This window comes from Hyperoodon ampullatus (assembly GCF_949752795.1).
Source record: "Hyperoodon ampullatus genome assembly, chromosome: 1".
NCBI classification, from domain to species: Eukaryota; Metazoa; Chordata; class Mammalia; order Artiodactyla; family Ziphiidae; genus Hyperoodon; species Hyperoodon ampullatus.
The window spans coordinates 122,169,111-122,184,574 of NC_136914.1; positions in this window are offsets into that span (position 1 = coordinate 122,169,111).

Consider the following 15,464-nt stretch of genomic DNA (forward strand, 5'->3'; position numbering starts at 1 on the left):
GGGTTCGTGGGTTCGATCCCTGGTCAGGGAAGTAAGATCCCACGTGCCATGGGGCAACTAAGCCCGCGTGCCACAACTACTGAGCTCGGGTGCCTCAAAGCGAGAGTCCACGTGCCACAAACTACAGAGACCACGCACTCTGGAGCCCTCATGCCACAACTAGAGAGAGAAAACCCACACACCGCAACTAGAGAGGAACCCGAGCGCCACAACAAAGATGCCGCATGCCTCAGTGAAAATCCCGCGTGCCACAACTAAGACCTGATGCAGCCAAATAAATAAATTTTTTAAATGAGAGAAATGATTAATTAACCAAATCCCCTTGACTCAGTTCCTCAGAAATTGGCCCTAAATCTCCCCAAGAAAGATATTTTTCACCTTCTCCCAACTCCCCTACTCTCTCCACCCCCTGCAGCAAGTATTCTCTTGAACTGCCTGATTAAGGTGTTCTTTCACCTTTTGAGTTTTTAGATAGACTTTAATTTTTAGAGCAACTTCAGGCTTACAGGAAAATTGAGCAGAAGGTACAAGAACTCCCATATACCCCTCCTGCCCCCTTTCTCTATTATCAACGTTTTGCGTTAGGGTGGTACATTTGTTACAACTGTTACCGTGTCCAAGGTCGTACTGCTTGAAGCATGACAGGTCAATAAATAGAGAGACGAGTTGTTGGGACAAGGACTAGGGACTTTATTCAGAAAGCCAGCAGACCGAGAAGATGGGGGACTCATGTCCCAAAGAACCGTCTTCCCCAAGTTAGAATTCAGGCTTTTTTTATACTAAAAGGGGAGGGGTTAAAGTCTTGGTTCCAGCCAGGATGTGTTCATTTCTTCCTTCCTGCAGCCATTCACATGTGGTCCTGGTCGGGATGTTTCCTGTGAGCTAAACAAAGGTATTTTAGCTTAATGCTCATTACCTGGGAGGCAGGGTTTCCAGAGATGGGCCATTGTATATAATTTAAGCTTATAGGCAACATCCCTTTAGTGATGAACCTGTAATAGACTACAAAGGCTCTTCCCTATTACAGAACTGATGAACCAATATTGATAGAGTGTTTTTAATTAAAGCCCGTAGTTGACATTAGGTCTCACTCTTTGTGCTGTACAGTTCTATAGGTACCTTTTGATGTTGGTGGAAAAAAGGCAAGAATTAATTCAGAGAAAACTCTACTTAGAAAAAAATGTCTAAGATGATTGACTATTTGAGTTATATATTCTTTAGAAAGATTTATTCTGTACACTGTATGGGTGTAAAACTTGCATTGTCTCTGGTTTTTCCTATAATGATTGTATTATAAGAAATTCTCTTAGTAAGAATTTCATCATCAACATTAGCAATTGCACGCATGGGAAAGTAAAATCCAATTTTTGTGTTTTCACTAAAAACACCCTTGTTCAAGTTACCTCTAGACAGCCCATATTCCTGACACAAATTGCATCTTTACTTTCTCAGGGTTGGCGAGGTCCTTGTGTAACCACACCTTGGCCAAGTGCCATGGGGCAAGGCGATGGGGAAAGGGCACTGTCTCTCCTCTCATGCTGCGGCCGTGGCTGGGGGTGGAGGATGTCCATGCTCTCTCCCCACATGGAGGCATGCTAGAGAGGGATATTCTGCCCTCCCTGTGTCCTCAGCCTCTCTCTTCCCTGGAAGAGTGGCTATAGGATTATTCAGAGTCTGACATGTTCAGGCTGGTGTCTGCAGGGTCACTGTATTGAGGGGTCGTGTGCATCTTCCATGCACTTTCAGCATCACCTGTGTCCAAAGTAGGCCCGTCATTAGGTCTTACTTTCAGCTCCACACTCACCCTTCATACCTTGCTCTGTGACGTGAGGCTGGTTCCCTGCAAAACCCACTTCTGCTTTGTCAGCTGCTCCCTGTTGGGCTCTGCCAATAGGGAGACAGAAGCTGCGAGACGTGAAGAGGAAGAGGGGGCCTCTCTCCTTCCTGTCTGCTCCCTGTCCACTTGCTGTTTCTGTGAGCACCACCCCAGCTGCAGGGCCTTCCCACAGCAGCAGCAGAAGGGCCGCCAGTTTGCTGTCTACCCAGCTCTGGCAGAGCCAAGCCAAAGAGCACCCTCCTCAGACCCACATGACACGCATGCCTCACCCACTGCATCAGAGTTTAGCAATGCCCACTGATGAATACATCTGGGTCTTTGTTCACCCCCGGCTATTGCTCTTTGGGCATTGATTCCATTGATCAGACCTCGAGAGGGCAGGCGAGGGAAGTGCAGCCAGTACAGCTAGCCTCACTCTTTCCAGACTGCACGCTGCTGGGTAAGGTGACTGCTGCCAATAAGAGAGAGGCTCTGGGAGAAGAACAGAAGTCAGAAGGAAGGGAGACCCTTCTATTTCTGGTTTTGACCTTGCAGTAGCTGCTGGCAGTTGTAAAGCAGCAAGAGTGGGGTAATGCTAGAGCAGAAGTCAGGCTGGTCTGGACTCTGCAAGCCTGCACAAAGGCAGCATCTTTTTGGCACTGCCAGTCGTTGTGGTGTTTTGGATGGTGCAGCAGCAGGGGAAGGCTCATAGGCTCCTGTGTCTTTTGTGTGGAACAGACATGTGTTTGGGGGAGGGGGCGCTAGAGGGAGAACTGTGTATGCCTAATAACAGCCCCTCAAAGATGTTTATGCTCAAATCCCAGAAAACTCTGGTTATACTATGTGAACTGGAAAAAGGGATTTTGTAAATGTAATTAAGGTTACAGACCTTAAAGCAGGCAGGTTATCCTGATTGTATTGGGTTGGCCAAAAAGTTCGTTCGGTTTTTCATACCATCTTATGGACAAATCCGAACGAACTTTTTGGCCAACCCGATATTATTTTATTGGAAAATTTATCTATGTATTAGATAAGGCCTATGGAATGACTTCAAGTGGCCTGGAAGTGTTCAACACAGAAGGCAGATGGGGAAACAAAAATATTTTTTAAAATCACTGAAAACTCTCCAAATTTAGAGAAAACTATGAACTCACAGACTTAAAAAGCTCAATGGACACTAAGCACAAAAAACACAAAGAAACTAGAAAGGCACATCAATCATAATTACATTGTTTGCTACCAGTAAGAAAGAGAAAAATCTTAAAGGAAACCAGAAAAAAGGGCACATTATATACAAAGGAACAAAAATAAAGATGATAATAGCTTCCTCATCAGAAATATTGCAAGACTCAACTTATTAGAATCAGAAATGAAAGCAGAGACATTAAAATCAATTTCACAGAAATAAAAAGGACCATAAGAGGAATACAATGAATAATTGTATGGCAACAAATTGGATAACCTGTATAAAATGAACAAATTCCTAGAACTGCACTAGCTATCAAAGCTGACTCATGAAGAAATAGAAAATCTGAAAAGAACTCTAATTAGTAAGGAAATTAAATCAGTAATCAAAAATCTCAACAAATGGAAAGCCCAGAAGTAGATGGCTTCACTGGTAAATTCTACCGAACATTTAAAGAATGTCCAAATCCTTCTCTAACTCTTCTAAAAAATTGAAGGGAGGAAATACTTCTAACTCATTCTATGAGGCCAGTGTAACCCTGATACAAAAGCCAGACAAACACACTGTAAGAAAACTACAAATCAATATCCCAGATGGCTATTGACACAAAAATCTTCAACAAAATACTAGCAAATTGAATTCAGCAACATATTAAAAGAATTATTTTTTATGGCCAAGTGGGATTTACTCCTGGAGTGCAAGGAAGGTTCAGCAAATGAAAACCAATTAATGTAATACCCCACATTAATAGAATGAAGGAGGGATTTCCCTGGTGGTCTAGTGGTTAGAATTCGGAGCTCTCATTGATGTGGCCCAGGCTCAATCCCTGGTTGGGGAACTGAGATCTCGCAAGCTGCGTGACATGGCCAAAACAAACAAAAAAATAGAATGAAGGAAAAAAACCCACATGATAATCTCAGTTGCAGCAAAAGCATATGACAAAATTCAACACAATTTCATGATAAAAACACTCTACAAACTAGGAATAGAAGGGAACGTCCTCAGTAGGATAAAAACATATATGAAAAATCCACAGCTGACACCATATTCAATAGTGAAAGACCAAACTTGTCCCTTAAGATCAGGAAAAAGACAAAATACCTACTTTCACTAACTCTATTCAACACAGTACTCGAAATTCTAGCCAGAGCAATTAGGCAAGAAAAAGAAATAAAATGCATTCAAATTGGAAAAGAAGAAGTAAAATTACCTCTGTTTGCAGATGCCATGATCTTGTACATAGAAAATAAAGACTCCACAAAACCCTGTTAAACTAATAACAGAATTCAGCAAAATTGCAAGACACAATGAAAATCAACACACAAAATTCTGTTGCATTTCTATACACTAGCAATGAACAATCCAAAAAAGAAATGAAAACAATTCCATTTATAATACTATTAAAAAGAATTAAAAGGAATAAATTTAACAGAGGCAAAAGCTTGTACACTGAAAACTAAAATGACATTGCTGTAAGGAATGAAAGAAGACAAAATTGGAAAGATATTCTGTGTTTATTAATTGGAAGACATAATAAAGGTGTCAATTCCAAAGCAATCTAGAGATTCAACACAATCTCTATTAAAATCCCAATGGCATTTTTTTTGCAGAAATAGAAAAACCCATCCTAAAATTTATATGGAATCTCAAGGGCAATAGCCAAAACAATTGTGAGAAAGAAGAACAAAGCTATAGGACTCACACTTGCTGATTTCAAAATGAACTACAAAGCTACAGTAATCAAACAGTGTGACACTGACATAAGGACAAACGTACATCAATGGTACAGAATAGAGAGTCCAGAAATAAACCGTCACATATATGGTCAATTGATTTTTGACAAGAATGCTAAGACCATTCAGCGAGAGAAAGAACAGTCTTTTCTACAAATAGTTCTGGGAAAACTGGATGTCCACACGTAGATGAATGAAGTTGGACCTTTACCTTGCACTATACACAAAAATTGACTCAAAACAGATCAAAGAGCCTAACTTAATGGCTAAAACTACAAAACTCCTAGAAGAAAACATAGGGGAAAATCTTCATGACACTTGTTTTGGCATTTATTCCTTGGTTATGACACCAAGAGCTTAGGCAAAAAAGAAAAAACAGATAAATAAGACTTTATCAAAATTTAAAACTTTTGTGGATCAAAGGACACTGTCAAGAGAAGGAAAAGACAAGCCATGGAATGGGAGAATATATTTGCAAATCATATATTTAATAAAGGATTAACATCCAGAATAAAAGTTCCTCCAACTCAACAACAAAAACCAAACAATCCAGTTCAAAATGGGCAAAGGATTTGAACAGACAGTTCTGCAAAGAAGATATGCAACATTAAAAGATGTTCAACGGGGCTTCCCTGGTGGCACAGTGGTTAAGAATCCACCTGCTAATGCAGGGGACACGGGTTCATGCCCCGGTCCCGGAAGATCCCGCATGCCGCGGAGCGGCTGGGCCCATGAGCCATGGCCGCTGAGCCTGCGCGTCCAGAGCCTGTGCTTCGCAACGGGAGAGGCCACAACAGTGAGAGGTCCGCGTACTGCAAAAAACAAACAAAGAAACAAACAAACAAAAAACACTGGCGGGACTTCCCTGGTGGCACAGTGGTTAAGAATCCGCCTGCCAATGCAGGGGACACGGGTTGGAGCTCTGGTCTGGGAAGATCCCACATGTCGCGGAGCAACTAAGCCCGTGCGCCACAACTACTGAGCCCACATCTAGAGCCCATGCTCCGCAACAAGAGAAGTCACTGCAATGCAAAGCCCGCGCACTGCAACAAAGAGTAGCCCCCGCTTGTCGCAACTAGAGAAAGCCCGTGCGCAGCAACGAAGACCCGATGCAGCTGAAAATAAATAAATAAACAACAAAACAAAATTGGGATTGTTTTTTAGAAATATGAGGGCTTATAATAGGCCTTGAAACTGCTCTGCAAGAGCTCCTTGAATTATTATTGTGTGTGTGTCCTGTGATATGATGCCACCACAATCCTATATACCTCTGTGGTTTCAGCTAAGGAAACTTCTGTTTCTGTATATACAGTGATCAATTGCAAAAAAACGGACTGATTTGTACATATCTCTACCAAATGCAGTGATAAATAAAGGTAAACATGATGTGGGATTTCTGTGAGACTCTCAACCCCATGTTTTCTGACATTTCCAGGGAATTTTGACTAACTGAATGCTGCTTGGATAGGGTGATTTTTTTAAAATTGTAATTATTGAATGCTCAGGCATTTTCCATGAACAGCACCATGATTCTTTTGTTTAGAAAAAGGGACTTGCACCTGTTCTCTGTCAAAGTTTTTTTTTTTTACCACAGTGCTCATTGCTTCAGTGCAAGCCCCCTGCATGCTTGAAATTTCTAGTATCTGCAGGGCATGACGCTGTCTCTGGAGCAGAACACGCTGGGACCTCTTCAGCAGTAACTGAGGCAGTGCCACAGGCCAGCAAAAGTGTTCAGTGAGCAGCCTTTCCAATATCCACAAAGCCAAGCCTATCCTGACTCTTCCAATGGATCACAGGGGCGCAGGCATGCATATGCTGGGTCTAATTTCCCTTCCTCAATGCTTGTGGTTCACAAACACTAGCTGAGCAGAAGAGAGAGGGCCCAACCGTTAACATGGGCCAGAAGCTGTGCTGGACACTTGGGACACACAGAGGTGAGTGACCCAGTCCCTGCTATCAAGTTGCTCCTTGTCTGCAGCGTACTCCACAGCAGACAGGATCAAGAGCACAGTAAAGGCAGTGCTGGCATCCAGCAAGACCAAGGGCATGGGGCAAATGGGAGGAGAGGCGGCCGGCTCTGGGCTGCTTCCCGGAGGACAAGGGAGATGCAGCCAGGAGGTAAGTGTCAGAAGAGGTAAGATGTTTCGAGGTAAGCAGGGCTCTCCTGTCAGCAGTGAAGAAGGATGACCATATTTTAAGCAGTAGGGTGACACGGCACCCAACACCACCTGGCTGAGCCGTCAATATTTGCAGAATGCAGAAGTGGAGACGCCTGTGGAAGGTCTCATGCAGGGCAAGTGCAGATACACTTCTCCTCCAACCCGTGTGGTTGGGAAGCCCAGGAGGGGAGGAGGGAGACATGAGTTTGGGAGTAAGTGGCAGAGAAATGGTGATCGAGGCCACAAGGACACCAAACATAGGAGGCATAGACTGAGATGAAGAGGGGCCGAGGGTTGATTCGCAAAGGGCACCAGTGTTTAAGTCTGAACAAAGTGAAGAGAGCATGAAATGAGAGGGTCAAAGAGTGGCCAGGAAGGCAGGGGAAGCCAGAGGTAACAGGGCCCAGAGCGAAGGAGTCCTTCACACCGAAGGGGCGTGGCCAAACACCCAGAACTGCAGAGACCTCACACAGGATGGGGACTGATGGGGGTCCCCCGAGCTGGCAGCATCTCAACAGAGGTGTCAGCAAAGTGGAGAGGAAGCCAGCTCCAGCAGAGTGCTGAGGAGTGGTCACAGGGGAGACCGTCTAGGTGGATGACTGTCTGTTTAGGACCCAGAAGGCAAACGGTAAGGGACAAGAGAGAAGGTGTTTACAGGAGGGAGAAGCTGAGCTCGTTGAGATGTCGACAGTACAGAGTATTTCCTAGAAGCCAGGTCCTGACGTGGCCAAGAGAGACTGCTCTGGTCTCCTTCTTCCCAGGACCCTGAGCCCTGTCAGGAAATCGGATGAATGAATTCTCAGGCCTGCCAGCCCCACCTCTGCTGTCTCCTACCAGTCTGTCTCCAGCTACTGGACCAGGACCGAGCCACATTTGACTTGCTTTCGAGGTCCCAGTGTTAGGGAAGGAATCATACAATTGCACAGTGCAAGGAGGAAATAACATGTCTCTGAAGGACAACAGAGTATCTTTGGAAAAGCAGTCCCACTTGGGCTTTTCAACTGTGTCAAACTTGAATCTATAAATCCCCAGGGTACAGACAATCGGTGACGAGGTGGAAGGAAACAGGTATCGCTCAATGATTACTTCCATTTTTGTACTCACCCGTGATTTGTGTAGGCCGCATTCTAACTGGCTTTTGAGTAATAGAAATCCAGGGCAGTGTATAATGTATCACATTTGAAGTTCTAATCTAGTCTGTTAATCTAACTGAAGTTGGATTTTTAAAAAGTAATAAAAAGTCAAATGTTACAAAAAAAAAAAAAAGGCAGCCCAGAGAGGTTAAGTGATATGGTTAAAGTCACACAGCTAGCTGGGGCTAAATCCATCTCTCTCTTTCCCTCCCTCTCTGCTGATGTTCTTCTGCCCCTCCCCCAACCTTTCTTCTCCCCAACCCCTCCCGCCTTTCAGAAAGGCACAGTGGGGCTGGGAAAATGCCCCGGGCGGCATCCGTAGCTGCACAGGCTACTGTTGATTCACAGCTGTGGTGCCACGCAGCCTTCCCACTGGTACTTGGCTCTCGGTAGAATGGCGCTTTGTATCATAAATGATCCAGTGCACTGAACCGAGCTGGCACCAATGACCTCCGTGTCTCTGCCAACCCGGTCACGTGCTCTGGTACTTTGTGAAGCCGGGCCCTTCGGTGCACCGTGTGGCTCTGTTAGGCCATGGTGGAGAGGAACCGGGTAGGCTCCAGATTTCAGATCAAGGTGCCTACAGCTTGTGACACTCCTGGTAGGGTCTGAGGGATTTGGTCTAAGGATCTTTGGGGAAAGATTTTGCACTCCCTGAGTTGGGTGCAGGCTCTTTAGATGTGACACAGCACTGTGGTTGACTTCAGATCTGGGGACAAGCCCCGTGGGGAGACAGAGGGCGAAGGCACATCGTTCCTGTTGCCTGAGGGAATGGGGCTGCAGAAGTGGCCCAGGGCTGTCCCCCTTCTATGTCAGGGCCCATGGAAGTCTTTGTTTCAAGAATGCTTTCCCTTAGGTTGCACTTTACTGAGGACTTACAATGTTATAGTGTATCAAACACTGCTATCACATACATGAATTTCCATTTATCATCCACTGTGCAGTTTGAGTCCAGGAAAGTTAGGTCACGGGAAAGTTAAGATACACAGATAGTCAGCATCCACCCTTCGAGCTAAGCTGGCCCCAGTGAACAGGCAACCGCTTGCAAGGGGAGAAAGTCCACACTGCAAAATAACATCTACCCTCTTCTCTGAACCTGAAATCTCACTGAGGAACATCGTTCCTTAAGCTTAAGGCTTTCATCTCCCTTCAACATGTAAGGAGGAGAGGAGATTTTTTTAAAGTGTCATTAGTCACTTATACTATTATAAGAATGATTTTCAGGTTATTTTATAACATCATAGAATCTCAACATTGGGAAGGATGCCATGTCCTCCAGCCAAGGCTTGAACCTCTTTGTCCAACTTCTGCTGGAACCAGAATCGGTCAGCCTTGCATTCAAAGTGTTCCTCGGCTGCTTCCTGAGCCCCTCTGAGCCTCACTTTAGGTTGCTTTAAAATCTGTTTTATGGGAATGAGAAAATCAAACTTGAAAAGTTGTCTGAATATTAATGGAGCTAATTAGAAACTATGACTGTTCATTTGAATGAGTAGCATGAACTCAGGAAGCAACCTTGGTCTTGTTTTCCACTGTGATTCATTGACTAGGCCCTGGGTGAGAAGTTGGAGAGGCCTCAGGCCTTCGCTGGCCTTCCCGAGGTAACCGACAGACCTACAGACACTGGAACTCAAGAAACACACTCTCGGGGCTTCCCTGGTGGTCCAGTGGTTAAGAATCTGCCTTCCAATGCAGGGGACACGGGTTCGATCCTTGGTTGGGGAATTAAGATCCCACATGCCATGGGGCAACTAAGCCCGCACTCTCTAGAGCCCACAACTACTGAGTCTGTGCGCCACAACTAGAGAGAAGCCCACAAGTCTCAACGAAGCTTGCATGCTGCAACTAAGACCTGACACAGCCAAATAAATAAATAAATAATTTAAGAAAAAAAAAAGAAAGAAAGAAACACATTCTCAAGTCAGTATTTTAAAATGTCTCATCCAAGGTCCGGATGGGCAACTGAGGCTGAATCCACTGACACGGTCGCCTGACCAAAGGTCTATGTGGTGGTTAAATATTTTGCACATCACCCCAGCAGCAGTCAGGGAAGGAGCCGTGACCTGCCTAGATATATACATATTTCACTCAACCAAGCCGAAGCTTCTGTTATTAAAAAATTGAAAATTAATAGATTAGCCTACTTAGATGTGTTCAACCTCAGCTCCAAATGTGTCTTATTGAACTGATCGCTACTACCCTAAATAGGAACAGTTGTCCCCTAAATGATGAGTGAAAACAACAATTATTCCTCAAACTAAGTAAAACACCAACATAGATTATCATTTTGACTGATTTAACAAAGACCGGGAGCTGAGTTAGACATCGATTAATTCGACATTATTTGTCTACTTATTTTCTCTCTTATATCCTTGTCTCTGTCTCTTCTCTCATAGATCACGTACTTTTTATTACTGACTTTATTGAGGTGTAATTTATATCCCACAAAACACACCCACTGTAAGTGTACAAACAAATGCTTTTTAGTAAATTTACAGACCTGTGCAGCCACCCCTACATCCACTTTTAGAACATTTCCAACACCCCAGAAAGTTCCTTCATGCTGTTTGCAGTTAATCCCCATTCCCACTTCCAGCCCCAGGCAACTGCTCATCTGCTTTTTGTCTCTACAGATTTGCCTTTTTTAGGAGCTTTATGGAAATAGAAATGGGATAAGCATACATCAGCAGTTTATTTTACAATATTTATAATAATTCCACTGTAAAGAATTTTGTTTATCCATTCCCCCGTCATGGATTGTTTTCATTTTGGGGCTTTATAAATAATGGTGTTATGAATAGTCACACACAAGCCTTTGTGTATACATCATTCATTTTCATTTTTCTTAGGAAGATACCTAGGACTTGAATTGTTTATTTATATTGTAAGTGTTATGTTTAACTTTTAAAGAAACTACCAGCTGTTTTTCAAATTGGCAGTACCACCAAGGGATGAAGGCCCAGTTTCTGCACATCTTCAGAAATACTTGATATTGTCAGTCTTTTTCATGAACACCATTGTATGTGTGGTGTCTTACTGTGGCTTTAATGGGTAGGTGTATGCATTTCTCTAACGACTAATGATGTTGTACATCTTTTCATGTGCTTATTAGCCGTTTGTATTTCGTCTCTGGAGAAATGTTTATTGAAATATTGTCCATTTAAAAAATTGAGTTGTTTGTTTCCTTACTGAGTTGTAAAAATTCTTCATATATTCTGGATACAAATCATTTATCAGACATGATATGTATTCATGATTTGCAAATATTTGATTTGCAAATATTTCCTTCCAGTTTGTGGCTTTTCTTAATATAATAGTGCCTTCTGAAAAGCAAATATTTTAATTTCAATGAAGTCTAATTTACTAAAAGTTTTTTTTTTTTTAAATGAATTGAACTTTTGGTGTCATATCTAAGAAATCTTTGCCTTATCCAAGGTCAAAAAGACTTACTCCTATGTTTTGTTCTAGAAGACTACAGTTTTAACTCTTACATTTAACTATGATATGTTTTGAGTTGATTTTTTAAATATGGTGTGAGATACCAATCTAAGTTTGTTTTTATTTTTATTTTACATATGGTTATATGGATATCCAATCCTTCCAGCATCATTTGTTGAAAAGATCATCCTTTCCTCCATTAAGTTGACTTGGCACCCTTGTAAAAAATTCATTGACCATAAACGTAAGAGTTCATTTCTGTATTTCTGTTCATTCAGTTTGTCTGCATGTTTTGTCCTTAAGCCAAAAATCACACTCTCCTGGTTACAGTAGCTTTGTAGTAAGTTTTGAAATTGAGTGGTTTAAGTATTCTTACTTTGTTCTTTATGTAGATTTTATGTAGAATCTTCAGGATTTTCTACATACAAATTCACATCATCTATGAATCTGTGAACAGGTTTAGTTCTTCCTTTCCAATCTGTATGTGTTTGATTGCTTTTTCTTGCCCCTATCACACTGGGTAGAACCTCCAGTATAAAGTTGGATAGAAGCGGTGAGCACTGATATCTTTACCTTATTCTTGACCTTTGGGAGAAAGGATTCAGTCTTTTACCATTAAGTATGGTAGTTGTAGGGTTTTCATAGATGCTTTTTATAAAGTTGAGAAAGTTTCCTCTATTCTTAGTTTTTTAAGAATTTTAATTATGAATGGTGTTGGATTGTGTTGAATTTTTTCTTTTTGCATCTTTTGAGATGATCATGAGGTTTTTGTCCTTTATTCTGTTTGAACGGTATAGTACATGGATTGATTTTTGAATATTAAATCAACCTTGCACTTCTAGGATAAATCCTATGTGGTAATGGTGTTTAAACATTTTTTATATGCTACTGGATTTGGTTTGCTAATATTTTGTTAAGAATTTTTGCATCTGTTGCAATAGGGACATTGGTCTGTGGTTTTCTTTTCTTTGATGTCTTTGTCTGGCTTTGTTAGGGTAATACTAGCCTTATAGAATGAGTTGGGAAATCGTCCCTCTTCCTCTGTACTCTAAAGGGTTGTATTAGATTGGTATTGTTTCTTCTTTAAATATTAGAATTCACCAGTGAATTCTGATGAAAAGAAATGCCTGAGATTTTCTTCATGGGAAGATTTTTAAACTATTATTTCAATTTCTTTACTTGTTACAGATCTATCCAGGACTTTCAGTTTCCCCTTAAGTCAGTATTGACAATTCCTTTCTTTCTAGGATTTTTTTCATTTCATCTAAGTCGTCTAATTTGTTGGCATAAAGTTATTCATAATACTCACTTATAAGCCTTTTAATTTCTGTAAGGTCGGCAGTGATGCCCCTCTTACATTCCTGATGTTGTAAATTTGTCTTTATTTTTCTTTGGTCAGTTTAGCTAAAAGTATATCAATATTGATCTTTCCTAAGAACCAACCTTTCATTTCCTTGATTTTCTCTATTCTTCAGTTTTCTAGTTCACTGATTTCTTCCGACCTTTCTTACTCTTTCTTTGGGTTTAATTGCCTCTCTTTCTTTCTCTCCATCTCTCTTGTTTCTTAAGACAGAAACTTAAGTTATTGTTTTTAGAGCTTTCTACTCTTCTAAGTCCTACTTCAGTTCCATCCCATTAATTCTGATATGTTTTATTCTTGTTTAGTTCAGCTCAAAATATTTCTAATTTTCATTGTGATTTTTTTCTTTGACTCATGGGTTATTTAGAAATGTGTTGTTTAATTTCTAAAAATTGAGGACTTCCCAAATTTCTTTGTTCCCAATTTCTAATTCCTTTGTGGCTCTAAATGACTTAAATCCTCTTAAATATATTGAAATTTGTTTTATGGACTAATATATGATATAAACTGGAGAATGTTCCATATGCTTTTGAAAAAATGTGTATTTGTTATTTTTAGGTAGAGTGTTCTATACATGTCAAATTGATTGATAGTACTGCTCCAGTCTTCTGCATCCTTGCTGATTTTCTGTCTAGTTGCTCTATCAACTACTGAAAATGGGGTATTGAAATCTCTAACTATAATTGTTAAATTGTCTATCTCTTCTTTCAATTCTATCCATTTTTGCTTCATAAATTTTAAGACTTTGCTGATAGGTACTATTACATTTTAAATTGTTATATCTTCCTAATGTATTTACCCTTTATCATCATGAAATATCCCTCCTTGTCTCTAGTAATATTTTTGTCTTAAAGTCCATTTTGTCTGATAGTAATATGTCACCTCTGGCTCTCTAGTTGCTACCATTTGCATGGTATACCCTTTTCATCATTTTACTTCCAACCTATTTGTGGGGTTTTGGTGTGTGTGTGTGAAATGTGTCTCTTATAAACAGTATCCATCGAACCTTGATTTTTTTATCCAGTCTGACAAAAACTGCCTTTTGATTATAGTGTTTAGTCCACTTATATTTAATATAATTATTGACATGGTTGGATTTAGGGCTGCCACTTTGTTTTCTACATCTCTTTTTAAAATCTGTTCCCCCTTCACTGTTTTTGTGCTAAACAATTTTTTAGGGTACCATTTTGATTCTTCTGTTGTCTTACTGTAGTTTTGAGTTATTTTTGTAGTCGTGGCTCTACAAATTACAATATGCATGCTAACTTATACCATCTACTTCAGGTTAATACTGACTTAATTCTTGTGAAATACAGCAATATTGCTCTAATATATCTTCATTTCCTCCCCTTCTCCTTTGTGCTACTATTATCATATCTCTATATATGTTATTAACCCAACAGTATAGTGTTATAATTATTACTTTATATAATATTATGTCTTTTAACAAAATTAGGAGAAAAGAGAAAAAATACATTTACACAACCTTTTCTTATATTTACCCAGATACCATTTCCAGTGCTCTTAATTTCTTCCTGCGAAGTCAAGTTATCATCTGGTGTGAGGCCAACAGATCAGAAAAGATAACTTGTTATACTCACAGATCCCAAGAAGAGGAGGGTTCACTAGGCCATGCAGCGTCACATGGGGAAGCACCAGGATCAATCACAAGGCAGAAAGAGTAAAGGAAAAATGTGGGCAAGAGTTTTTATTGTGGTTTCCATGGGAAGGAAAAGGTGAGGCAGGGTAAGCAGGCTGAGGACTGGCTAGTTTGAATAACTGCAGCAGGGTCTAGGGCATAGGGTCTGTCCCTGGTTGTTGAGTATCTGGCAGTGGGGCGATTAGGGCAGCTGGGTAGTGGCCTAGAGTGTGAGAGCCTGATAAAGGAGGTAGTTGGGGTGTAGGCTCTGGATTGGTTGGTTTGCATATGAAAATAATTACTATCCTTAGGGATTAAGTAGCTTTGGGAGGGGCAATCCCTTCAGAGTCAGCAAGGCCTCAAGATGTCGAACATCAAATACAGAAACTAGAAGACATGGTTATTACATAACACTCTTATCCTCCATCCATTGCTGAGTGACTCGGAGAAGGGCTGGCAATGAGAGAGGAGACCATGTTGCCCTGGCCTCTTTAACCAGGGATAGGGTTCCGATGAAGCTCCATCCTAACTGGATCTTCATCCCAACCACTCTCCTTCCTTTCCTCTCTGCTCACCCCTCCATTCCACCTCATCTGCCACAAGTGTGTTAATAAGAAAATGAGACCTAGCATTTATTGAGCCAATATCTTATCATAGTCTTTCCATTATTCCAATTTGGTGGGATTTTCCAGTTCAGTGTTAGGGGAGCTAGAGAGAGGCTTCACTCTATCCTCCCTCATCATGGGGGAGATGAATGAGATCAAGTCTGACCTGAATCTGGATTCCCTGAGAAGAAACAGCATTGCATTTGGCTTTTCTGACTCCAAAGGTTTGGACACAAAGAATGTCTGGACTGGACAGAGTCTGTCTTAGTTACCAGTTCTTGGAGGAGGTTGTTCTACTCTTACCAGTAAGCATCCAGAATTCCCTGATGTTCTCCCCAATAAGGAAACATGCCCACGATGCAGAAGAATGCTTAATTATGACCTCACACCTTTTCCTT